Source organism: Salmo salar, chromosome ssa27 (genome assembly GCF_905237065.1).
Source record: "Salmo salar chromosome ssa27, Ssal_v3.1, whole genome shotgun sequence".
Classification (NCBI taxonomy): domain Eukaryota; kingdom Metazoa; phylum Chordata; class Actinopteri; order Salmoniformes; family Salmonidae; genus Salmo; species Salmo salar.
In genome coordinates, this window is record NC_059468.1 from 40,305,256 (window position 1) to 40,330,255 (window position 25,000).

A 25,000-nucleotide genomic window follows, 5' to 3' on the forward strand; every position below is an offset into this window, starting at 1 on the left:
CGTCGCAGGGGGGTGGGGGGTGAGGATGGAGGTGGGGGGAGGTGTTATGAGGAAAAACTGCGGGGGTTCTTTGTGAGAGAGAGAGAAAGCGAGAAAGAGAGCGAGAGAGAGAGAGAGTACACCGCGTTCTGTTTCCTATAGCCTAACAGCTGCTGGGCCGAAGCTTCTGTGTTGAGTGCAGAGAGACACTGAGTGAGCAAGCGGAGAGAGATAGAGAGAGAGAGGCTGTGTGGCGTGAGGAGGCTGTGTTTAATCCGTAGCCCTCTGGCTCACAAGGATAAAGGATTGCAGAAAGGAAGAGAGGGGAAAAAAAAGCACTCCCTCTCTTTACCTACCAGAGGTTTTGTGTTTATTTTCTTTGTCCTTCTCTCAATTTGTTTTATCCATCCTTCTTTCACCTCGGGTCCGGCAGAAAGAGGGAACAGCCCAACCCGAAGCCTCTCTCCAGCACGTTCAGCTGGTAAGCAGAATCATCCTTTTCTCTTTTCCTCCCTCTCTTTCTCTCTCTCTCTCTCTCTCTCTGCATTCATGCCTAATGCGTTAAACTGATAGTAAGAGGGTGAGAGAGGTTGGAAAAGCCACAGCTCCATCACTACACCACTCTGGATGCGAGCCAAGCACGAGAGGACTTGGCTGGAGAGAGAGAGAGATGCTGGGGAGGAGAGGGTATACTGTAGGGCTGGAGGATGCTATGAGAAAGAGAATAAAGGAGAGGATGCTGCAGGAAGAGAGGACTTAGCTGGGGGGAGAAGAGTGCAGAATGTTACACAGGAGAGACAGAGAATGAGAGTAAGGCTGGAGAGGAGAGGAGAGGAGAGGAGAGGAGAGGAGAGGAGAGGAGAGGAGAGGAGAGGAGAGGAGAGGAGAGGAGAGGAGAGGAGAGGAGAGGAGAGGAGAGGAGAGGAGAGGAGAATGACGGTAAGGCTGGAGAGGAGAGGAGAGGAGAGGAGAGGAGAGGAGAGGAGAGGAGAGGAGAGGAGAGGAGAGGAGAGGAGAGGAGAGGAGAGGAGAGGAGAGGAGAGGAGAGGAGAGGAGAGGAGAGGAGAGGAGAGGAGAGGAGAGGAGAATGAGGGTGGAGAGGCGAGGAAAGGAGAGGAGAGGGAGAATGACGGTAAGGCTGGAGAGGAGAGGGAGAATGACGGTAAGGCTGGAGAGGAGAGGAAAGGAGAGGATAGGAGAGAGAGAATGACGGTAAGGTTGGAGAGGAGAGGAGAGGAGAGGAGAGGAGAGGAGAGGAGAGGAGAGGAGAGGAGAGGAGAGGAGAGGAGAGGAGAGGAGAGGAGAGGAGAGGAGAGGAGAGGAGAGGAGAGGAGAGGAGAGGAGAGGGAGAATGACGGTAAGGCTGGATAAGATGCTACAGCCCAGAAATGCAGTTAAGCTCTGGCTGCATGTGGCTGACAGAGAGGGGCAGATTTTCTGGAGAAAGAGGAAGGGAGACAGTGTGATGTTGTGGAGGTATGGAGAATGAGAGGAAGAATTCTGGAGGAAATGGAGGCTAAGCAGGAGGATGGAGAGAGAGAAAAAGCCGTTACATGGTTGGATGGAGAGAGAGAGAGAGAGAGAGAGAGAGAGAGACACGGTACAAGGTTGGATGGATAGAGAAAAAGAGAGGTTACAGGGTTAGATGGAGAAAGAGAAAGCAAGAGAAAGAGGGTAAGAGAGGTTACAGGGATGGATGCCGTATGCAGGGATTGTTTAAGGGAAAGGGGGATACCTAGTCAGATGTACAACTGAATGCATTCAACCAAAATGTGCCTATTACAATTAACCCAGCCCCTCTGAATCAGAGAGGTGCAGGGGGTTGCCTTAATCGACGTCCACGGGGTAGTTGTTTTTGGGGGTTAACTGCCTTGCTCAAGGGCAGAAACGCAGATTTTTTCCCCCAGCTTGCTCAGGGATTCAAACCGGAGACCTTTCGGTTACTGACCCAACGCTTTTAACCGCTAGTGTGTGCACTGCTGTCCTATGGATGTGAAGGTGTAGTGGTAGCATCTCTTATGTCAGTCAACTAGGACACACACACACACACACACACACACACACACACTGACACACACTGACACACACACCTCAGCATGGTCAGTCTGCACTATCAGCTGACTCTCTCTGCATGTCTCCCATCTACCTTTTTCCCCCTCTACTGTGGCTAACACTGTCTGCCCTGCTGCTATGCAAACACACACATTCACGTGAAATGCAAACACACTGCCAAAAAAACTATAGTACTAGATCACAGTGCAGAAAGGGTGTATTGTGGGTAGTTTAGGGAGGAGAGACAGAGAGGGAGGAAAAAAATGAATGAAAGGATGAATAACCCTGTTATGTATGGGACATTTTGGAAGGATATACGGAGAGACAGACAGACAGACAGACAGACAGACAGACAGACAGACATCCTATATGTGTAATTATCTCTGTAATTCAGTATTAAATTGATCATCATCAACCATCCTGTAGCGCAGTTGGTAGAACATAGTGCTTGCAACACCGGGATAGTGGGTTCGATTCCCAGAACCACCCATACATGAAATGTATTCATGCATGACTAAATTACTTTGGATAAAAGCATCTGATAACGGTAAAATAGAATGGGTATTTTTCCCATTTCCGGAGCGAGTGTGGATATGAAGCGTCCATGTTGAGCGTAAAAGTGATGATTTGTTACAGGTCCCATTCACTAGATTTATAGTTATTTGGCAACTTTAGTTGTGAATGATACAAACCTTACAATGTCTTAGAAATCAGAACATATACGGGCTTCATGATGCGACAATAGACTATCGATGATTTGAGAAAGTAGAGAAAAAAGGAAATCTTGGCTCAGGTTGCACACCCCGTTCTCTCATCAAATGATCCTATTTCCACCCGTCAGACTCCAATTAATCTTGTCTTTACTAATATGTATCATTGGTTTTGATTTAGAACGGCCCCGTTATTAAATGGACAGGATCAGGTGCGGGGGGAAAAAAGACATGTGATCTTTATGCGCTCCAATAGCGAATGGAGGCCGCACGCTTTCCCACCGGTCCGCTTTTCAATGATGCCTGGTAGGCTACGTCGTTTTTATAGCGGGAGCTGTGCTTAATATGAGAACGTTTATTCCACTGCACGCATCAACCACTGTTTGAGGAGCTTGTTCTCACTGAGCTACAGGTGATATTCCGCCCAAACTCCGCTCTCCAGCCCTGTTCCTGCAGCGACCCAGTACTCCGTATGGGCTCTCCAACCCTGTTCCTACAGCTATCCAGTACTCTGTATGGTCTCTCCAGCCCTGTTCCTGCAGCTACCCAGTACTCCGTATGGGCTCTCCAACCCTGTTCCTACAGCTATCCAGTACTCTGTATGGGCTCTCCAGCCCTGTTCCTACAGCTACCCAGTACTCTGTATGTCATGGGCTCTCCAGCCCTGTTCCTTGAGCTACCCAGTACTCTGTATGGGCTCTCCAGCCCTGTTCCTGCAGCTACCTAGTACTCTGTATGCCGTGGGCCCTCCTACCCTGTTCCTGCAGCTACCCAGTACTATGTATGGGCTCTCCAGCCCTGTTCCTGCAGCTACCTAGTACTCTGTATGCCGTGGGCCCTCCTACCCTGTTCCTGGAGCTACCCAGTACTCTGTATGCCATGGGCCCTCCTACCCTGTTCCTGCAGCTACCCAGTACTCTGTATGCCGTGGGCCCTCCTACCCTGTTCCTGGAGCTACCCAGTACTCTGTATGCCATGGGCCCTCCTACCCTGTTCCTGCAGCTACCCAGTACTCTGTATGCCATGGGCCCTCCTACCCTGTTCCTGGAGCTACCCAGTACTCTGTACGCCGTGGGCTCTCCTACCCTGTTCCTGGAGCTACCCAGTACTCTGTATGCCGTGGGCTCTCCTACCCTGTTCCTGCAGCTACCCAGTACTCTGTATGCCGTGGGCTCTCCTACCCTGTTCCTGTAGTTACCCAGTACTCTGTATGCCGTGGGCTCTCCTACCCTGTTCCTGCAGCTACCCAGTGACATGTTTTTTTTTGCAACTGAACATATTTTAGTAAACTGTTGACGGCTCCTCTGCATGTTAGAGATGAAGGAGTAAAAGGACAGAGAGAGGAGGAGATGGAAACGGATGGTGGTGAGATATTCTGTATAGCTAACGGTAAGAAATTCCACTGTAATTGTAAGCTACATGTAAGCTGCCCTGCACAATCAATGAACCAACAGCATCGCCTTGGGCTGTACATGTCTCTCCCAGACTCATGGATAGACCTGTTGGAGAGGAGCATGAGGTAACCAGTCCATCCAGTATGAATAGTAACAGAGTCCACACTCAAAGGCCATGACTTGAATTTAGGCTAGACCAACTGCTATGTACAAGAGACCTCTTAAATCTGTTTTTTATTATTATTATTTTGTTTTATTCTGCCAATGCGTAACATGTGGTAGGCTATGCATTGTATGAGCCGCAATTGTCATTTTAGTTTTGTTTTTTCTCAGGCTTGGGCTCGTAAGCCTATTTGTATGCACAAGCTCTAATATTCTTATTAATATGGGGGGTTTGAATTATTCGTCACTTTGCAAAGTGCCGTCCATTTTCGTTGTGTCAGTCTTTGAAACAACATCCACAACGACCGTGTTTCACACTCCGTTTCAACCTGCTGGTGAACTTCTTTCTTCCAGCTGATCAATCACAGCGAGGGGAGTTTTAAAGGCATGATACTGTTTTGATGATTGGTGTTGGATGTGATTTTAGATTGTATTTATGCCAGAGTGGTTACAGGGACATTAGAGCCCTGAGTACCAGGCTATTAGGACCTGATGAAAGGACAATAGAGCCCTGAGTACCAGGCCATAAGGATCTGATGGAGGGACAATAGAGCCCTGAGTACCAGGCCATTAGGACCTGATGGAGGGAGAATAAAGCCCTGTGTACCAGGCCATTAGGAGCTGATGGAGGGACAGTAGAGCCCTGAGTACCAGGTCATTAGGACCTGATGGAGGGAGAATAGAGTCCTGAGTACCAGGTCATTAGGACCTGATGGAGGGACATTAGAGCCCTGAGTACCAGGTCATTAGGACCTGATGGAGGGAAAGTAGAGCCCTGAGTACCAGGCCATTAGGACCTGATGGAGGAACATTAGAGCCCTGAGTACCAGGCCATTAGAACCTGATGGAGGGACAGTAGAGCCCTGAATACCAGGTCATTAGGACCTGATGGAGAGAGAATAGACCCCTGAGTACCAGGACATTAGGACCTGATGGTCATTAGCATGTTGGGTACTAGCAAAGCATGTCCAGTGTGCATAAGAGGAGATTTCCGTGACTCAACAGTCGCGTGTAATTTTAATGCAGTCATCACTCATGACTGCCGTTGTGACGGTAACATGGTCAGCGTAACAGCCTTAGGGAGTCCTCATAGATGTGGAACAGAACATAAATGTGAAGTATTGATAGAGTGTAGTACCATGTTTACTGCGTGCATTTTCAATTGGCAAAGGTCGTTCCACATGGTCCCAGCTTGCATTTCTCCGTGACAGAGGCATTACCACAGTCCGCCGCTCTGCCATAAAGCACTGTGTCCCTAGGCAGTAGTGTAGGGACGGCTTGCATCTCACCGATGAGGGCAATGACCTGTTTCTTCCTAGAGAGTATGAGAGCTTGTCTCTCCTCCACTCTAACAAAGACGCACGCAGTAGTACACAACAGCACATTCACTGACACTGGCCTGACACTCCACAAACCCAAAGGCTCTTTCGAAAGAGTCACCTAAAAAAATTAAATGAATATAAGTGTGTGTATGTGTGTGTATGTGTGTGTGTGTGTGTGTGTGTGTGTGTGTGTGTGTGTGTGTGTGTGTGTGTGTGTGTGTGTGTGTGTGTGTGTGTGTGTGTGTGTGTGTGTGTGTGTGTGTGTGTGTGTGTGTGTGTGTGTGTGTTGGTAGAGGGCTATCAAAACTATAAACAAAACAATTGTCCAAATGTAGCCTCTGGGAAGCCAACCCCACAATCTTCAGATACACAGGTGGTACCTAGCCATTACACTATGAACTCTGCTCATAAAACATTCATTTCAACAGACCATTTAAATGACAGCCGTGCAACATTAATTGAAAAACAAATGTGTTTGTTTATTTCTCTTGCTTGGTTAAAATACAATAGTCTAAAACAGTCGATTTGTTGAAAACGTCACATCATCGGGCGAAAGCAGGGAGGGAAGGCAGATAAAGCGTTTAAAAAAAAAATCTAAGCCAATCACTTTTGCATGTGAAAACACAGAATCCTACTCATTACTCAGCACAACTTGGCCCAGCGTTGTCCCGGGTTAGGGTTTGTCCGGGGTAGGGTTTGTCCGGGGTAGGGTTTGTCCGGGGTAGGGTTTGTCCAGGGTAGAGTTGGTCCGGGGTAGGGTTTGTCCGGGGTAGGGTTTGTCCGGGGTAGGGTTTGTCCGGGTTAGGGTTTGTCCGGGGTAGGGTTTGTCCGGGGTAGGGTTTGTCCAGGTTAGGGTTTGTCCGGGGTAGGGTTTGTCCGGGTTAGGGTTTGTCCGGGGTAGGGTTTGTCCAGGTTAGGGTTTGTCCGGGGTAGGGTTTGTCCGGGTTAGGGTTTGTCCGGGTTAGGGTTTGTCCGGGTTAGGGTTTGTCCGGGGTAGGGTTTGTCCGGGGTAGGCCGTCGTTGTAAAATAAGAATTTGTTCTTAACTGACTTACCTAGTTAAATAAAGGATAAAAAAAAATAAAAAAATAAACATGCTTAATTCTGTTTGTTTTGAGCCGACTTCAGACGGACAGATCGGGCACCTGGCTCACTTCAGGGAGGCAGCCTGGATCCAAACCGAATGCAATCAAATAAAAATTTAATTAAATAACATTTTACTGGTCTCATACACGCGATTAGTGAAATGCTTATGTTTCTAGCTCAGACAGTGCAGTAAATATCTAACAAGTAATATCTTAACAGTTTCACAACATATACCCATAACACACAAATCTAAGTAGGAATTAATTAAAACTATATACATATGGACGAACGATGTCAGAGCGGAACGGACTAAGATACAGTAGAATAGTATAGAAAACAGCGTATGAGATGAGTAATGCCAGATATGTAAACATTATTGAAGTGACTAGTGTTTCCTTCCTTAAAGTAGCCAGTGATTTCTAGTCTATTCCTATAGGCAGCCGTCTCTAATGTGCTAGTGATGGCTGTTTAACAGTCTGATGGCCTTGAGATAGAAGCTGTTTTTCAGGTAGTGCAAAACACACATGCCATACACGGGCAAGATGAATCGAACCCTCTCAATGATTCTGACTACTGTTTACCCGTGTGCAGCACCCACACCCCCCTGACTACTGTTTACCTGTGTGCAGCACCCACACCTCCTGACTACTGTTTACCCGTGTGCAGCACCCACACCCCCCTGACTACTGTTTACCCGTGTGCAGCACCCACACCTCCTGACTACTGTTTACCCGTGTGCAGCACCCACAACCCCCTGACTACTGTTTACCCGTGTGCAGCACCCACACCCCCCCTGACTACTGTTTACTTGTTGATGGGAACACACTGAAAAGTAACTTGACACAGTGTTAATCAGTCAGCACAAACGTGGATTAGAATAATGACAAGGCAGGAATTGGAATGTATTCGACATGTTTGAAACAGCGATGCTTTCCGTCGAGTGAGGTAACTCACGTTCAGTGCTCAATTGAACTGAGGTTCTGTTTACGTGTGTGTTTTGGGGTTTAAACCGTTTTTACTATAGCTAAATGCGATTCATAACAAGTTGATCATTTCTTAACAAAACAATTTGTTTTTGTCGGCTATGGTTTGTGTTGTGGCCTTGGTTGTTCTTCGTTGAGGAAATGCAACGTCGCTAACTACAGTGCTTTTCCTGTCTGAAATTGGACTACGTCGTCTTACTGTAGCTTGGTCTGAACATGAGCAGTTGTGGCCTTTACAACAAAAAAAAAGAATGCAGTTCTTGAAACGGCAGTAAAAGTGTAGTAACTGCAGTCGGCTGTGGTACTTTGGACGCAGTAATTTGAACTGCAGTTATACTGCACTCTGACTGCAATCGTTTTTCTTAAGGGGGCAGTTTCCCAAAGTTTGGTGGTTTGAAACTTAACTTAACTACCGGTAACTAGCTATGTTTTGTGTAAGAAAGTAAGATACATTGTGGCGCATGAATTAACACATTAGCTAACGTTACAGTCTTATGTTGGCTAATGTTAACTAGCTAGTTAATGTTAAACGGGCTATCGTAGCAGCCAAGGACATTTCCTATCTTATTTGTGCTTATTTGTGCATATTTGTGTATATTTGTGTATATTTGTGCATATTTGTGCTTATTTGTGCTCATGCAAGTGTCTAGATCAGTAGTTTACACATGATGACTTCAGCCTTATATGAAAAGCCTTACTTGGCAAAATATAGCTAGCTAGCTTTCCTTGTTTGTTGGTTAGCTACCTAATCAATGCTAGCTCTCATCTGACTGGTATAATGTTACATTAGCTAACTAGCTAGCTAGCAACTACCTAGATAAGCATAGGCTAACTACCTTTGTTTGCCTGTTCGTTAGTGAGCTAGCTTTCAGCCGACTAGTGTTTGCGAGCTACAGAGGCTAGCTGCTGGACTTTGCAAATGCAAGTTATGTTAGCTAGGTAACGTTAGACATTCACATTTACATTTAAGTCATTTAGCAGACGCTCTTATCCAGAGCGACTTACAAATTGGTGCATTCACCTTATGATATCCAGTGGAACAACCACTTTACAATAGTGCATCTAAATCTTTTAGGGGTGGGTGGGTTAGAAGGATTACTTTATCCTATCCTACATATTCTTTAAAGAGGTGGGGTTTCAGGTGTCCCCGGAAGGTGGTGATTGACTCCGCTGTCCTGGCGTCGTGAGGGAGCTTGTTCCACCATAGGGGTGCCAGAGCAGCGAACAGTTTTGACTGGGCTGAGCGGGAAATGTGCTTCCTCAGAGGTAGGGGGGCCAGCAGGCCAGAGGTGGATGAGCGCAGTGCCCTCGTTTGGGTGTAGGGACTGATCAGAGCCTGAAGGTACGGAGGTGCCGTTCCCCTCACGGCTCCGTAGGCAAGCACCATGTTCTTGTAGCGGATGCGAGCTTCAACTGGAAGCCAGTGGAGAGAGCGGAGGAGCGGGGTGACGTGAGAGAACTTGGGAAGGTTGAACACCAGACGGGCTGCGGCGTTCTGGATGAGTTGTAGGGGTTTAATGGCACAGGCAGGGAGCCCAGCCAACAGCGGGTTGCAGTAATCCAGACGGGAGATGACAAGTGCCTGGATTAGGACCTGCGCCGCTTCCTGTGTGAGGCAGGGTCGTACTCTGCGAATGTTGTAGAGCATGAACCTACAGGATCGGGTCATCGCCTTGATGCTAGTGGAGAACGACAGGGTGTTGTCCAGGGTCACGCCAAGGTTCTTAGCACTCTGGGAGGAGGACACAATGGAGTTGTCAACCATGATGGCGAGATCATGGAACGGGCAGTCCTTCCCCGGGAGGAAAAGCAGCTCCGTCTTGCCGAGGTTCAGCTTGAGGTGGTGATCCGTCATCCACACTGATATGTCTGCCAGACATGCAGAGATGCGATTCGCCACCTGGTTATCAGAAGGGGGAAAGGAGAAGATTAATTGTGTGTCGTCTGCATAGCAATGATAGGAGAGACCATGTGAGGATATGACAGAGCCAAGTGACTTGGTGTATAGCAAGAATAGGAGAGGGCCTAGAACTGAGCCCTGGGGGACACCAGTGGTGAGAGCGCATGGTGCGGAGACAGATTCTCGCCACGCCACCTGGTAGGAGCGACCTGTCAGGTAGGACGCAATCCAAGCGTGGGCCGCGCCGGAGATGCCCAACTTGGAGAGGGTGGAGAGGAGGATCTGGTGGTTCACAGTATCAAAGGCAGCAGATAGGTCTAAAAGGATGAGAGCAGAGGAGAGAGAGTTAGCTTTAGCAGTGCGGAGAGCCTCCGTGACACAGAGAAGAGCAGTCTCAGTTGAATGACCAGTCTTGAAACCTGACTGATTTGGATCAAGAAGGTCATTCTGAGAGAGATGGCAAGAGAGCTGGCCAAGGACGGCACGTTCAAGAGTTTTGGAGAGAAAAGAAAGAAGGGATACTGGTCTGTAGTTGTTGACATCGGAGGGATCGAGTGTAGGTTTTTTCAGAAGGGGTGCAACTCTCGCTCTCTTGAAGACGGAAGGGACATAGCCAGCGGTCAAGGATGAGTTGATGAGCGAGGTGAGGTAAGGGAGAAGGTCTATGGAAATGGTCTGGAGAAGAGAGGAGGGGATAGGGTCAAGCGGGCAGGTTGTTGGGCGGCCGGCCGTCACAAGACGCAAGATTTCATCTGGAGAGAGAGGGGAGAAAGAGGTCAAAGCACATGGTAGGGAAGTGTGAGCAGGACCAGCGGTGTCGTTTGACTTAACAAACGAGGATCGGATGTCGTCGACCTTCTTTTCAAAATGGTTGACGAAGTCATCCGCAGAGAGGGAGGAGGGGGGGAGGAGGATTCAGGAGGGAGGAGAAGGTGGCAAAGAGCTTCCTAGGGTTAGAGGCAGATCCTTGGAATTTAGAGTGGTAGAAAGTGGCTTTAGCAGCAGAAACAGAAGAGGAAAATGTAGAGAGGAGGGAGTGAAAGGATGCCAGGTCCGCAGGGAGGCGAGTTTTCCTCCATTTCCGCTCGGCTGCCCGGAGCCCTGTTCTGTGAGCTCGCAATGAGTCGTCGAGCCACGGAGCAGGAGGGGAGGACCGAGCCGGCCTGGAGGATAGGGGACATAGAGAGTCAAAGGATGCAGAAAGGGAGGAGAGGAGGGTTGAGGAGGCAGAATCAGGAGATAGGTTGGAGAAGGTTTGAGCAGAGGGAAGAGATGATAGGATGGAAGAGGAGAGAGTAGCGGGAGAGAGAGTGCGAAGGTTGCGACGGCGAGTAGGGGCAGAGTGAGAAGTGTTGGAGGAGAGCGAGAGGGAAAAGGATACAAGGTAGTGGTCGGAGACTTGGAGGGGAGTTGCAATGAGATTAGTGGAAGAACAGCATCTAGTAAAGATGAGGCCAAGCGTATTGCCTGCCTTGTGAGTAGGGGGGGGAGGTGAGAGGGTGAGGTCAAAAGAGGAGAGGAGTGGAAAGAAGGAGGCAGAGAGGAATTAGTCAAAGGTAGACGTGGGGATGTTAAAGTCACCCAGAACTGTGAGAGGTGAGCCATCCTCAGGAAAGGAACTTATCAAGGCGTCAAGCTCATTGATGAACTCTCCAAGGGAACCTGGAGGGCGATAAATGATAAGGATGTTAAGCTTGAAAGGGCTGGTAACTGTGACAGCATGGAATTCAAAGGATGAGATAGACAGATGGGTCAGGGGAGAAAGAGAGAATGTCCACTTGGGAGAGATGAGGATTCCAGTGCCACCACCCCACTGGCCAGATGCTCTCGGGGTATGCGAGAACACGTGGTCGGACGAGGAGAGAGCAGTAGGAGTAGCAGTGTTATCTGTGGTAATCCATGTTTCCGTCAGCGCCAAGAAGTCAAGGGACTGGAGGGTAGCATAGGCTGAGATTAACTCTGCCTTGTTGGCCGCAGACCGGCAGTTCCAGAGGCTGCCGGAGACCTGGAACTCCACGTGGGTTGTGCGCCCGGGGGCCACCAGGTTAGAGTGGCAGCGGCCACGCGGTGTGAAGCGTTTGTATGGCCTGTGCAGAGGGGAGAGAACAGGGATAGACAGACACATAGTTGACAGGCTACAGAAGAGGCTACGCTAATGCGAAGGAGATTGGAATGACAAGTGGACTACACGTCTCGAATGTTCAGAAAGTTAAGCTTCCGTTGCAAAAATCTTATTGACTAAAATGACTAAAATGATACAGTACTGCTGGCTGGTGAAGTAGGCTAGCTAGCAGTGGCTGCATTGTTGACTTTGTTTGAAAGTGTAGCTGGCTAGGTAACCTCGATAGTTTCAGTACTACACCTTTATCATGATACAAAGGCAACTATGTAGCTAGCTAACATAACACTAATCAAGACGTTCCTTTGTAATGTATTTAGTTTCTACAATGCTGCTCGTCTGTAAAAGTTGGCTAGGTTTGGAAAATGGCGTCGCGGAGGACGAAAATAGCTGGCTAGCTAACCTCGATAATTACTCTAAACTACACAATTATCAAACTATGACAAAGACAACTATGTAGCTAGGTAACACTACACTAATCAAATCGTTCCGTTGTAATGTATTAGTTTCTACAGTGCTGCTAGTCGGTAAAGGTTGGCTAGCTAGCAGTTAGGTACCTAGCTAATCAAACTATCTGTTTGCATTTATTGATTAATCTCAGCTTGAATACCACCATATACCGTAGCTAGCTATGTACAGTAGCCTCGGCCTGTTGGCGTACCCATCTTATGATTGGCAACATGGCGCAAGCAGCTGTGTTGTTGCCGAGCAACCGCCCGGTGTTAGAACTCTGAGATTTGGCTGAAAAGATGTTAGCATTGTCAAGCATTGAACTCTGATGAAAGATGTTAGCATTGTCAAGCATTGAACTCTGATGAAAGATGTTAGCATTGCCAAGCATTGAACTCTGATGAAAGATGTTAGCATTGTCAAGCATTGAACTCTGATGAAAGATGTTAGCATTGTCAAGCATTGAACTCCGATGAAAGATGTTAGCATTGTCAAGCATTGAACTCCGATGAAAGATGTTAGCATTGTCAAGCATTGAACTCTGATGAAAGATGTTAGCATTGTCAAGCATTGAACTCTGATGAAAGATGTTAGCATTGCCAAGCATTGAACTCTGATGAAAGATGTTAGCATTGTCAAGCATTGAACTCTGATGAAAGATGTTAGCATTGTCAAGCATTGAACTCTGATGAAAGATGTTAGCATTGTCAAGCATTGAACTCTGATGAAAGATGTTAGCATTGTCAAGCATTGAACTCTGATGAAAGATGTTAGCATTGCCAAGCATTGAACTCTGATGAAAGATGTTAGCATTGTCAAGCATTGAACTCCGATGAAAGATGTTAGCATTGTCAAGCATTGAACTCTGATGAAAGATGTTAGCATTGTCAAGCATTGAACTCTGATGAAAGATGTTAGCATTGTCAAGAATGCTACAAAAAGGTAACACGTTGTTGGTTCTTAATGGACAAAAAAATTAGCACGTGAGAGTAATAAATTACACAATGTAATCAAAAATGTTGCTTCTACAAACTTATTCAGTCCGAAAGGTGGCAAGTCTAATGGTCACTTTACGGCCAATATACCATGGCTAAGGGCTGTTCTTAAGCACGACATAACGCAGAGTACCTGGACACAGCCCTTAGCAGTGGTATATTGGCCATATACCACAAACCCCCGAGGTGTCTTATTGCCATTATAAACTGGTTACCACTGTAATTAGAGCAGTAAAAATAAATGTTTTGTCATACCCGTGGTATACGGTCTGATATACCATGGCTGTCAGCCAATCAGCATTCAGGGCTCGAACCACCCAGTCTCTAATATAGATTTTATATAGCAGAACAGACACAGTGTTCATGCATTTCATGTTTGTTTCTATAAAGTAAGGTTGGAGATTCCATGCTCCTATAAATATTACTAGCCTCCATATGTATTGATTTGCCGGCAACAAGTATAGTTTGTCGTACAGTTAATACAGCTTCATAATGTCTAGAAGGTAAAGTAAAAAAAATATATATTTTACCTTTATTTAACCAGGTAGGCCAGTTGAGAACAAGTTCTCATTTACAACTGCGACCTGGCCAAGATAAAGCAAAGCAGTGCGACACAAAACAACAACACAGAGTTACACATAAACAAACGTACAGTCAATAACACAATAGAAAATAGAAAAATCTATGTACAGTGTGTGCAAATGTAGAAGAGTAAGCTCTATCTATTTGTGTCATGCAGCTATACACACGATTATGTTTACAATAACCCTCACAGCCCACAGAAAGGACTGACATAGTGTACATGGCAAACGTATGTTAATGTGTTGTGTGCTCTTTCCGACCAAGATTGGATGATGGCTGTTCTGGTATTTACTCCGCTGTTGCTAGGACACTCCCTTTCAACATTTTAACCGAGCCCACTGATTGGCTGCCGGCGACATTGCAAGATTCTCTCACCCCAAATATCTCTTGTTCCTCCCATAGAAACATGCCTGTCTGTATCTCTCCCTCTCTCTCCATCCATCCATCCCTCTTTTTTTAATTTCTCTTTTTAAATCCCTCTCCTTTCTTTTTCCTGTCTTTCTATCATTCTCTCTCTCTTGTTTCTTTTCCATCTTTCAGCCTGTGTCTGTCTGTCTGTCTGTCTGTCTGTCTGTCTGTCTGTCTGTCTGTCTGTCTGTCTGTCTGTCTGTCTGTCTGTCTGTCTGTCTGTCTGTCTGTCTGTCTGTCTGTCTGTCTGTCTGTCTGTCTGTCTACAGTATCTCCCTAAGCCTTTTCTTTGTCAGTGTTACCTCTCTACAACCACACATACCATCCAATTATTTTCCCCACATACAGTCAAATTCGGAAGTAGAAGCACAAGCATTTCGCTACACTCGCAATAACATGTGACCAATAAAACGTGATTTGATTTATGTTACAAAATGGTGACGGACACATCATATTAACCTCGTACGAACCATCCTGATCTCACAAAGTTAAATTCAGTTTCACTACACGTGGTACGAGGCTAAGATTATGTAGAAGCACCTTGTAATATGAAATTGCCATCCTCTGCAGATATAAGCTTACAGTAGAACAATATACTGTATCATTACAGATAGGAGTCTACTGTCTGTTTAAGATACAGGACCTCATTATGCTTGCTTAGCTGTGTCATAAATGTTATGTTTGATGAGGCAGAAGTAAGGGAGGGAGGGAGGGAGGGAGGGAGGGAGGGAGGGAGGGAGGGAGGGAGGGAGGGAGAGAGAGAGAGAGAGAGTGGAAGGGAGCAAGGGAGGGAGGGAGAGTGAGAGGGAGGGAGGCAGGGAGGGAGAGAGAGAGAGAGAGAGAAAGGGAGCGAGGGAGAGGGAGAGATTGTCCAGAGAGGGTAGGTTGATATAGTATGACTAGGCCTCTCAGCCTTTGTCTTTCTCACCTCCCCTTTCTGCATCTGTCCATCTTATGCTCTCACTCTCTCTGTCTGTCTCTTTGTATCTCCGTCTCTCTCTTTCTCTCCCCCCCTCCCCAGTCTCTCTCTCTGTCCCTCAATTCAATTCAAAGGGCTTTATTGGCATGAGAAACACATGTTTACATTGCCAAAGCATGTAAAATAGATAAGAAATAAAATTGAAACAATAACATTTTTACAATAAACACTCACAAGAGTTTCAAAGGAAAAGAGACATTTCAAATGTCATATTATGTCTGTATACAGTGTTGTAATGATGTCCAAATAGTTAACGTATAAAAGGGAAAATAAATAAACATAAATATAGGTTGTATTTACAATGGTGTTTGTTCTTCACTGGTTGACCTTTTCTTGTGGCAACAGGTCACACATCTTGCTGCTGTGATGGAACACTGTGGTATTTCACCCAGTAGATATGGGAGTTCATCAAAAATGTATTTGTATTCAAATTCTTTGTGGATCTGTGTAATCTGAGGGAAATATGTGTCTCTAATATGGTCATACATTTGGCAGGAGGTTAGGAAGTGCAGCTCAGTTTCCACCTCATTTTGTGGCCAGTGTGCACGTAGTCTGCCTTCTCTTGAGAGCCAGGTCTGCCTACGGCGGCCTTTCTCAATAGCAAGGCTGTGCTCTACATAGTCAAAGCCTTCCTTAATTTGGGTCAGTCACAGTGGTCAGGTATTCTGTCACTGTACACTCTCTGTTAAGGGCCAAATAGCATTCTCTGTTTTTTTGGGTCAATTCTTTCCAAGTAATTATCTTTTTGTTTTCTCATGATTTGGTTGGGTCTAATTGTGTTGCTGTCCTGGAGCTCTGTGGGGTGTGTTTGTGTTTGTGAACAGAGCCCCAGGACCAGTTTGCTTAGGGGACTCTTCTCCAGGTTCATCTCTCTGTAGGTAATGGCTTTTAATGTTGGTTTTCTGTTTCTAATTTTCCAATTTCGAGATATCCAATTACGATCTTGTCTGATCGCTGCAACTCATCAAACCGCGCTCCTTAACACCCGCTCGCTTAACCCGGAAGCCAGCCGCAGCTATGTGTCGAAGGAAAACACTGTTCAACTGACGATATATATATATTTTACTGCACCTCTCTCTTCCATTATTGTATGGACAAACCCTTTTGTCCCCTAATGCACTGGTTACATGTAATATGGGTCAGGGTGTGTGATTGTCACGGTTGGGGAAGTGAGAGTTGAGGGTGAGGAAGGAGGTGAGGAAGGAAGGGGGGAGGGGGAGAGGAGGTGAGGAAGGAAGGGGGAGGGGGAGAGGAGGTGAGGAAGGAAGGGGGGAGGGGGAGAGGAGGTGAGGAAGGAAGGGGGGAGGGGGAGAGGAGGTGAGGAAGGAAGGGGGGAGGGGGAGAGGAGGTGAGGAAGGAAGGGGGGAGGGGGAGAGGAGGTGAGGAAGGAGGTGAGGAAGGAAGGGGGGAGGGGGAGAGGAGGTGAGGAAGGAGGTGAGGAAGGAAGGGGGGAGGGGGAGAGGAGGTGAGGAAGGGGACTAGTGCTGTAGTGTCACTGGTAACCTTTCAGATATTTTTCTCGACGATTATTGTGTGTGTGTGTGTGTGTGTGTGTGTGTGTGTGTGTGTGTGTGTGTGTGTGTGTGTGTGTGTGTGTGTGTGTGTCTGTGTGTGTGTGTGTGTGTGTGTGTGTGTGTGTGTGTGTGTGTGTGTGTGTGTGTGTGTGTGTGTCTGTGTGTGTGTGTGTGTGTGTGTGTGTGTGTGTGTGTGTGTGTGTGTGTGTGTGTGTGTGTGTGTGTGTGTGTGTGTGTGTGTGTGTGTGTGTGTGTGTGTGTGTGTGTGTGTGTGTGTGTGTGTGTGTGTGTGTGTGTGTGTGTGTGTGTGTGTGTGTGTGTGTGTGTGTGTGATGATTTCCTCTGCTCTTCCGTAAAGGACAGTGACCTACGGTGACAGTGTGTTCAGTATCAACAGTAAACAGCTATGTGACAACCAACCTGAATATGACAGATATTAGAGATGGTAACATCTCACTGTGTGACAGTTCAGAATACATGTTTTCTGTCTTTAATTCATTGGTCCCTGATAGATTTTATTGGCTTATTGAGTAGAATGTGGTATATTTTGTGACGTGATTTTCATTGAAACGCTAATCAGATACATTTTTATTTGTCACATGGGCTGAATACAACGGGTGTAGACTTAACTGTGAAATGCTTGACATGAAAAAAATGTGTAATACAAGAGAAATAAAATCCAACAAGAATCAATACTCAGACCCCTTGACATTTTGTTACGTTACAGCCTTATTCTAAAATTATTATATTTATGGTTTTTTTATCATCAATCTACACACAATACCCCACAATGACAAAGCAAAAACAGGTTTTAGACCAATGAAATTGCCGAACGGGTTAAGGTCAAACAACTTTTTTGTTTACTGTTTAGATTAAATCGAGCGTGCTCAAACTTCCCATCATTCTGATTACGGTAGTCATTTTGTCACCCTCATCATGGCAAAGACACGGAGAAATGCATATGATGTAGCTTTCAAGTTGAAGGCGATTGATCTGGCTGTTGGAAAAGGAAATAGAGCTGCTGCACAGGAGCTTGGTCTGGAGAAATGCCTTTCTTGGTAGGCTACTGTTTACTGCTAATTTTTTATTTTTTGTTACAAGCTGTGTTTCGTTAAAGCCTATTTATTTTTGTTACAAGCCGTGTTTCGGTAAAACCTATTTATTTTTGTTACAAGCCGTGTTTCGTTAAAGCCTGTGTAAAGTTCATTTGTTTCAATGTACCGGTAGGCACCTGCGGCTTATAGACATGTGCGGCTTATTTATGTTCAAAATAATACTTTTTTTTAAATTCAGTGGGTGCGGCTTATATTCAGGTGCGCTTAAATTACGGTATTCAGATCCTTTGCTATGAGACTCGAAACTGAGATACTTGGGATTTTTCTACAACTTGATTGGAGTCCACCTGTGGAAAATTCAATTGATTGGACATGATTTGGAAAGGCACACACCTGTCTATATAAGGTCCCACAGTTGACAGTGCAAGTCAGAGCAAAAACCAAGCCATGAGGTCGAAGGAATTGTCCGTAGAGCTCCGAGACAGGATTGTGTCAATGCACAGATCCATCATTCTTAAAGACATTTGGAACCACCAAGACTCATCCTAGAGCTGGCCGGCCAAACAGGGAGGTGAACAAGAACCCGATGGTCACTCTAACAGAGCTCCAGAGTTCCTCTGTGGAGATGTGAGAACCTTCCAGAAGGTCAACCATCTCTGCAGCACCAAATCAGACCTTTATGGTAAAGTGGCCAGATGGAAGCCACTCCTCAGTAAAAGGCACATGACAGCCCACTTGGAGTTTGCCAAAAAGGCACCTAAAGACTCTCAGACCATGAGAAACAAGATTCTCTGGTCTGTTGAAACCAAGATTGAACTCTTTGGCCGGAATGCCAAGCGTCACATCTTGAGGAAACCTGGCACCATCCCTACGGTGAAGCATGGTGGTGGTGGCAGCATCGTGTTGTGGGGATGTTAAGTCAGGATCGAGGGAAAGATGAACAGAGCAAAGTACAGAGAGATCATTGATGAAAACCTGCTCCAGAGCACTCAGGACCTCAGACTGGGGCGAAGGTTCACCTTCCAACAGGACAACAATCCTAAGCACACAGCCAAAACAACACAGGAGTGGCTTCGGATCAAGTCTCTGAATGTCCCCAAGAAGACTTGAGGCTGTAATCGCTGCCAAAGGTGTTTCAACAAAGTACTGAGTAAAAGGTCTGAATACTTATTTAAATGTGATATCAGTTTTCTTATGTATCTGAGTCTTACTAATCCTAGTAACACATACAGTTGTTGTTTATGTTTGTTGTTGTTTATGTTTGTGTTGTTGTTTTAGAAAGTCAGAGTCCACAGATTAGAAAGCTAAACGCCTGGACTGGAATAACAAAATGAAGAAAAAAGATTTTCTATCCTTCAGTAAAATCTTTCTAGTCACATTGAGATTGACAAGTGAGTCCTGAGAATGAGTGTGTAAATTTGAGTGCGTATGATCTGTGTGTGTGTGTGTGTGTGTGTGTGTGTGTGTGTGTGTGTGTGTGTGTGTGTGTGTGTGTGTGTGTGTGTGTGTGTGTGTGTGTGTGTGTGTGTGTGTGTGTGTGTGTACATAGGAGAGATGGGGGTTCAGATCTGACTCTACACCAGTTCATCTCATTCCATATAATCTGTTGGGAATCTAGGATTTCCCCCTCAGATCACATCTGATCACATTATACGGACATGGGCAGGGGGGGCTTAGAGGGGTCAGTATTGGGGAGGATGGATATTCCATTAGATAGAGACAGAGACACAGAGAGAGAGAGAGACACAGAGAGAGAGAGACAGAGAGACACAGAGACAGAGACAGAGAGACAGTGAGAGAGACAGAGAGAGAGAGAGAGAGAGACACAGAGAAAGAGAGAGAGACAGAGAGAGAGAGACAGAGAGAGAGACAGAGACACAGAGAGAGAGAGACAGAGAGGGAGACACAGAGAGACAGAGAGACAGAGAGACAGAGAGAGACAGAGCAACAGAGAGAGAGAGAGAGAGACAGAGAGAGAGAGAGAGAGAGATAAAGATAGAGAGACAGAGACAGAGAGACACAGAGAGAGAGACACAGAGACAGAGAGAGAGAGAGAGAGAGAGAGACAGAGAGAGACAGAGACAGAGAGGGAGACACAGAGAGAGACAGAGAGAGAGACAGAGACAGAGAGGGAGACACAGAGAGAGACAGAGAGAGAGACAGAGACAGAGAGGGAGACACAGAGAGACAGAGAGCAACAGAGAGAGAGAGAGAGAGAGAGACACAGAGAAAGAGAGAGCGACAGAGACAGAGAGAGAGACAGAGACAGAGAGGGAGACACAGAGAGACAGAGAGGGAGACAGAGAGAGACAGAGAGAGAGACAGAGAGAGAGAGACAGAGACACAGAGAGACAGAGACACAGAGAGCGAGAGAGCGAGAGAGCGAGAGAGCGAGAGACAGAGACACAGAGACACAGAGAGCGAGAGAGCGAGAGCGAGAGAGCGAGAGCGAGAGCGACAGACAGACAGACAGACAGACAGACAGACAGACAGACAGACAGACAGACAGACAGACAGACAGACAGACAGACAGACAGACAGACAGACAGACAGACGTGAAGTTATATCAGACGTAACCAATTAGGTGAGATAGTAAGACTGGCTGGAATTAATGGGGTTACTTTCTCCAAGACTCTTCTCACAAGCTGTTCTTTACAGATAGATTACATCAGCAATCAGGCTCTTTAATATATAATACTATTCCATAACCCAGTAGAAATCCCTCTAAAGAACTTTGAGTTGGTTAACGTTGTTCTCCATGGCAGAGGTTTCAGAGAGCTACTCTGTCATGTTATCTCACAGTCAATGTTTGGTGACAGTCCCAACGTACTAGACTCCAATTAGCCATAGTTAGTGTCTTCGTTAGAACAGTCAACGCGAAACTCTGTCCATCGGAAAGGTACAGAGAGTCCTGGCCAACAGTTGCCTCTCTCTCTCTCTCCGTCTCCAAATCCTGTCAAGGCACGACACTGACTGGAGAGCTCACATACACACACTTCTGCAGAACGCGCATGAGAAACACGCAGAGGCCTAGACACACACACACAAACACACACACACACACACACACACACACACACTCATGCAGAACACACCAATATGACTGCACACAGTTGAGAGAGTGGTTGAGCGGAGTATAAAAAAAGAGACGTACAGTACTGTTTCTGAGAATCTGATGTCACTGATCAACTTCCTGATTCTACAGGAAACAGCTCAAACCCTAAATAACCACAGGCCCGAATACAGTATGTCTCTATTTGAAGAAGAGGTCAGGCAGTACCTCCCCTAGAGATAGTACCTCCCCTAGAGATAATACTTTACATTTTAGTCATTTAGCAGACGCTCTTATCCAGAGCGACTTACAGTAGTGAATGCATACATTTCATACATTTTTTTTTTTTTTCTGTGCTGGCGCCACGTGGGAATCGAACCCACAACCCTGGTGTTGCAAACACCATGCTCTACCAACTGAGCTACAGGGAAGGCCCCTAGGGATAATACCTCCCCTAGAGATAATACCTCCCCTAGAGATAATACCTCCTCTAGAGATAATACCTCCCCTAGAGATAATACCTCCCCTAGAGATAGTACCTCCACTAGAGATAATACCTCCCCTAGAGATAATACCTCCCCTAGAGATAATACCTCCTCTAGAGATAATACCTCCCCTAGAGATAATAGCTCCCCTAGAGACAATACCTCCCCTAGAGACAATAGCTCCCCTAGAGACAATACCTCCCCTAGAGACAATACCTCCTCTAGAGATAATACCTCCTCTAGAGATAATACCTCCTCTAGAGACAATACCTCCCCTAGAGATAATACCTCCCCTAGAGATAATACCTCCTCTAGAGACAATACCTCCTCTAGAGACAATACCTCCCCTAGAGATAATACCTCCTCTAGAGATAATACCTCCTCTAGAGACAATACCTCCCCTAGAGATAATACCTCCTCTAGAGATAATAACTCCCATAGAGATAGTACCTCCTCTAGAGATAGTACCTCCTCTAGAGATAGTACCTCCCCTAGAGATAGTACCTCCCCTATAATACCTCCTCTAGAGATAATACCTCCCCTATAATACCTCCCCTAGAGATAATACCTCCCCTAGAGATAATACCTCCCCTAGAGATAATACCTCCCCTAGAGATAATACCTCCCCTAGTGATAATACCTCCCCTAGAGATAATACCTCCCCTAGAGATAATACCTCCCCTAGTGATAATACCTCCCCTAGAGATAATACCTCCCCTAGAGATAATACCTCCCCTAGAGATAATACCTCCCCTAGAGATAATACCTCCCCAGGAGTTAATACCTCCCATAGACATATCTCCCCTAGAGACACTGATCTAAGTGTAACCGATGCGAAATGGCTAGCTAGTTAGCGGTGGTGCGCGCTAATAGCGTTTCAATCAGGTGACATCACTCACTCTGAGACCTGAAGTAGTTGTTCCCCTTACTCTGCAAAGGCCACAGCTTTTGTGGCGCGATGGGTAACGATGCTTCGTGGGTGTCAGTTGTTGATGTGTGCAGAGGGTCCCTGGTTCAAGCCCAGGTTGGGGCGAGGAGAGGGACGGAAGCTATACTGTTACATAAGGTCTTTTTTACAATAACATCTTGTAACCAGTGTAGTTATATTGATCTGACATGGTCAGTTTTACACAACCCACCACCACCACCTAACAGCAACGTCAAAGCAGAACAGCCCTAGAAGTACTGATAGGGAATAACAGTGATGTGACGGGTTAGGAGAAACCCATGTAAAAGAGTCCTTGCTTTCATCTGTCCAAGGAAGGAAGGAAGGAAGGAAGGAAGGGAGGGAGGGAGGGAGGGAGGGAGGGTCTGTCTCTTTTCTGGAAAGCATTTTTTATTTTTTTATTTTTTATTTTACCTTTATTTAACCAGGTAGGCCAGTTGAGAACAAGTTCTCCTTTACAACTGCGACCTGGCCAAGATAAAGCAAAGCAGTCCAACACAAACAACAACACAGAGTTGCTCATGGAGTAAAGAAGCGTACAGTCAATAACATATAGGAAAAAATAGAAAGTCTATATACAGTGTGTGCAAATGGCGTGAGGAGGTAAGGCAATAAATAGGCCATAGTAGCAAAGTAATTACAATTCAGCAAATTAACACTGGAGTGATAGATGAGCAGATGATGATGAGCAGATGATGATGTGCAAGTAGTGATACTGGTGTGCAAAAGAGCAGAAAAGTAAATAAAAACAATATAGGGATGAGGTAGATAGATTGGGTGGGCTATTTACAGATGGCCTATGTAAAGCTGCAGCGATCGGTTAGCTGCTCAGATAGCTGATGTTTAAAGTTAGTTAGGGAAATGTAAGTCTCCAGCTTCAGCGATTTTTGCAATTCGTTCCAGTCACTGGCAGCAGAGAACTGGAAGGAAAGGCGGCCAAAGGAGGTGCTGGCTTTGGGGATGACCAGTGAGATATTCCTGTTGAGGCGCGTGCTACGGGTTGGTGTTGCTATCGTGACCAGTGAGCTGAGATAAGGCGGAGCTTTACCGAGCATAGACTTATAGATGACCTGGAGCCAGTGGGTCTGGCCAGCCGACTAGAGCATACAGGTTGCAGTGGTGGGTGGTATAAGGTGATTTGGTAACAAAACGGAAGGCACTGTGATAGACTGCATCCAGTTTTCTGAGTAGAGTATTGGAAGCTATTTTGTAGATGACATCGCCGAAGTCGAGGATCGGCAGGATAGTCAGTTTTACCAGGGTAAGTTTGGCGGCGTGAGTGAAGGAGGCTTTTATGCGAAATAGAAAGCCGGATGGGATTAAATCATTCGATTATCTTTGAACTGGTCTCCGTGGGGTTGCTATGGATACCGTGCCTATAGGCTATCAATCAGATCAATCCACCAGTCACGTGGAGAGAAAGAGAAAAAAATGAAAAGCGTTTTCAGATGACAAACAGGAACACATGGAAAAGAAGAAGAGATAAAAGGGAAGAGGGCCAGAGAGGGGAGAGCTGGGAAACCAAACAGAGAGAGGAAGTAGAGACTAGAGGGCCAGAGAGGGGAGAGCTGGGAAAACAAACAGAGAGAGGAAGTAGAGACTAGAGGGCCAGAGAGGGGAGAGCTGGGAAAACAAACAGAGAGAGGAAGTAGAGACTAGAGGGCCAGAGAGGGAGAAAGAATGAGAAACAGAGATAGGAAGTAGAGACTAGAGGGCCAGAGAGGGGAGAAAGAATGAGAAACAGAGAGTGCATCCCAAATGGTACCCAGTTCCCTATATAGTGCATTACATTTGACCTCGGTCTACAGGGCTCTGGTCAAAAGTCGTGCACTATTAGGAGAATCGGATGTCATTTGGGATGCAGATATGAGACTGACCTATTCTCATTATTATCTGATCAATAATGAAGACAGAGAAGAGATTGTGTCTAGATAACAACCTAGTTGTTGGCCTACAAAGCTGTGTTTAAACCCAAATGCTGTTTTACAAATCCGACGCAGGCCAAAAATAGAATTGAGTGAATTAGAACCCTTTGGATCAGATTATCAGTCAATATTTTTTCCCTTCAACTTCATCCACAAGAGTCAACACAAAGATGGCTTCCTCAAAAACATTATGACCAACTTCTCGTTTCAAATACACATTTTCATCTTTGCATCTGGTTGGGGTGACAGTGAGAGTGTAAACATCAAGTTTCACCCGACTAGCCTTTGGCATGAGAGTGCTTGAGGGACTGTATTTGGCGTGACACCACCGATGAGACCATTCGTCATGACGCGACCGAGGGGACTGTATTTTGCGTGACACCACCGATGAGACTATTCCTCATGAAGTGACCGAGGGGACTGTATTTGGCGTCACACCACCGATGAGACTATTCGTCAGGGCGCGGCGGAGGGGACTGTATTTGGCGTGACACCACCGACGAGACTACTCCTCAAGAAGTGACCGAGGGGACTGTATTTGGCGTGACACCACTAGTGGTCCAGCTCTTCTCATCTCTCCTTTTCTCCAGTCTATCTATCGCCAATGCCACTCCGCTATTCCAGGGGAACACATGGAGACTGGCAGCCATACCCTCTTTTTCAGTGTTTGATCAGTCAAATTGGCACACACACACACACACACACACACACACACACACACACACACACACACACACACACACACACACACACACACACACACACACACACACACACACACACACACACACACACACACACACACAGACACACACAGATTGCACTATATTAGGGAAATAATGTGTCATTTGAGACGCAGCACATACATTACAGTATCATATAAGTCAAGGACTTGGATCCCTG

General features: G+C 46.2%; 1 protein-coding gene across 2 annotated transcripts in view; it reads left to right on the forward strand.

Moving 5' to 3' along the window:
- The first annotated feature begins 96 nt into the window (after positions 1-96).
- The window catches only part of fam49al (family with sequence similarity 49 member A, like), a 102,608-nt gene continuing 77,704 nt past the window's right edge, over positions 97-25,000 (forward strand). For both annotated transcript variants that reach the window (XM_045709503.1, XM_045709501.1), the window contains exon 1: positions 97-460. The gene's annotated coding sequence lies outside the window, so the exon portion shown is untranslated. The remainder of the gene's footprint in view (positions 461-25,000) is intronic.